General features: G+C 58.1%; 1 protein-coding gene across 18 annotated transcripts in view; it reads right to left on the bottom strand.

The window, feature by feature from the left end:
* Positions 1–575, bottom strand: part of KTN1 (kinectin 1) — a 70,351-nt gene extending 69,776 nt beyond the window's left edge. For all 18 annotated transcript variants that reach the window (XM_040700729.2, XM_040700732.2, XM_040700726.2 and 15 more), the window contains exon 1: positions 511–575. The gene's annotated coding sequence lies outside the window, so the exon portion shown is untranslated. The remainder of the gene's footprint in view (positions 1–510) is intronic.
* Positions 576–2,320: the final 1,745 nt, after the last annotated feature.

A 2,320-nucleotide genomic window follows, 5' to 3' on the forward strand; every position in this document is an offset into this window, starting at 1 on the left:
TTGGCCCCTGGGACCCCAGTGAGGGACGGGGGGGTTCAGCTCCCCACAGCCGCTGCCCAGCAAGCACCTGTAAAGCCAACCAAATAAAACGCCCTCGATAAACGCCGTGCTGCCCCAGGGCTGCCTCCATCCCCGCACACGGGGCTGGGCGCACATTGTGAGGAGGGGAAAAACCTTCGCCTCGCAGCGATGAACGCTCCATATCGCCCTCCGCAACCCGTGTTTTTACTTCCACAGCACGGCCGCTTTAAGGTGACTAAAGACAGACAGACAGACAGACAGACAGACGGACGGACGGACAGCCCCCCGCCCTCATTCCCTCCCTCCCAGTCCCGCTGCCCCACGAGGCCGCTGCTGGGAAGCCGCCGGCGGAGGCCTGGGCCCGGCCTCCCCGCCCGCACCTGCCCGAGCCCGGCCGGGCCTAGGCCAAGCGCCCCGCAGGCCGCACCGGAGCCTCGCCGCTCCCCGCGCGGTCGGACCGGGCCTACCCTACCCCCGGGCGGGACTCACCGGGCTGCGGGGCCGGAGTGCAGGAGCCGGGCTGGTGCCTGCGCGGCGCTGGCTGGCAGGAAGGGAGCGGGCGGGGAAGGAGGAGGAGGAGGAGGCGGTGCCGCACGTCCCCGGCGTTCCTCAGCACCCCCCCGCCTCCCTCCCGTTAAAGGAGCGGAGCTGCCTCCACGCCGCCCTCCCCGTGCGTGGGAACGGTGCGCGCCTCAGGGCCTCCTCACGGGCCCCGCGCAGAGAACCCCCCAGGAAGGCCGAGACACAGCGCTGCACTGCCCCTTTTACAATGGCGAAACTGAGGCACGGAGCTGGGGAGACGCAGGAGGAGCCCTGATGCCCTCAGACTCGAATGTGGATTGTGTGTTGCTGTGCAGCCCGGCTGTGCTTCTTGCTCTGGTTTGTTCATCGGAATAAGCCCATTGCCCGTAAATTGCCCTTATTTGATTCAAAACTTTCAGATCTGCAGCCTGAATCTCCTGAGAAGCAGCCCAGCATGCGAAGTTACTCACTCAGAGGATGGGATGCCATTCAGAGAGACCCAGACAGCAGCAGGCCCAGGTGAACGTCATGAGATTCAACAAAGCCAATGTGTTGCATCTACTTCATGGCAGCCCATGGACATGAGCCAGCACTGTGCCCTCGCAGCCCAAAGCCAACCATAACCTGGGCTGCATCCAAAGCAGCGTGGCCAGCAGGGTGTGGGAGGGGATCTGCCCCTCTGCTCTGTGCTGTCAGACCTCACCTGGAGCACTGCGTCCAGGTGGGGAGTCCTCAGTCCAGGAGAGATATGGAACTGTTGGAGTGCGTCCAGAAGAGGGGCACAAAAATGATCCCAGGGATGGAACACCTCCCAACGAGGACAGGCTGAGAGCTGGGGCTGTGCAGCCTGGAGAAGAGAAGGCCTTGGGGAGACCTGAGAGCAGCCTTTAGGTATCTAAAAGGGCTGTAAGAAAGAAGGGGACAGACTCTTGAGTGGGGTCTGTTGTGACAGGACAAGGAGAAATGATTTCCAACTGAAAGAGAAGAGAATGGATTAGGGGATTAAGAGATTAGAATGGATATTAGGGGAAAAGGTTTTCACAATAAAGGCAGTGAAGCACTGGCACAGGTTGGCCAGAGAGGTGGTGGATGTCCCTGGAGACATTCAAGGTCGGGTCTGGATGGGGCTCTGAGCACCTGATGAGGCTGTGGGTGTCCCTGTTCATTGCAGGGGAGTAGGATCAGATGGCCTCGAAGGGTCCCTTCCAGCTCAGAAGGATTCTATGATACCAGGATGTGTTGGTGCTGCAGTCTGAAAGAGCTTAAAGAGATTTGGGGTTTGGCCTGTGAAAACTGTGGCTTTTCCCTCACTCTGACATGTGCAACTCCTGGATTTCTTTCACTTCCAACACCGCAACCCCAAACATTAACAGGAAAATAGCAGCCTTGTGAGGTGAAGGTTGAAGGCAAGGCCTCACTACTCCGCATGGTGCTGCAGTGGTAGCAGAGTGCAGAACCAGGTGCTTCTCGTGCAGGAGGTAGTTTTTGATTATTTCCCTCTGTTTTCAGCAACTCGAAGGCAACAGCAATGCCAGCATGAGAATGTTGTGTACCATTGCCCAATACATGAGGTAGTCACCAATCAGATTATTGCAAAACCCAACACAGAGTGACTGCAGTGCAGATCAGCAGCAATGCCACGTGCCCCAGCTGCAAGGAGAAGATAATGCAAACAGTGCTGAAATCCCGGCAGCACTGAGGAGAAAGAAAAGTGTTTGAAGTGCCCCAAGTCTTTGTTTTTGTTGGGATTTTTGCATTCTCAGATGGCAGACCTGTG

This window comes from Gallus gallus, chromosome 5 (genome assembly GCF_016699485.2).
Source record: "Gallus gallus isolate bGalGal1 chromosome 5, bGalGal1.mat.broiler.GRCg7b, whole genome shotgun sequence".
In the NCBI taxonomy this organism is placed as follows: domain Eukaryota; kingdom Metazoa; phylum Chordata; class Aves; order Galliformes; family Phasianidae; genus Gallus; species Gallus gallus.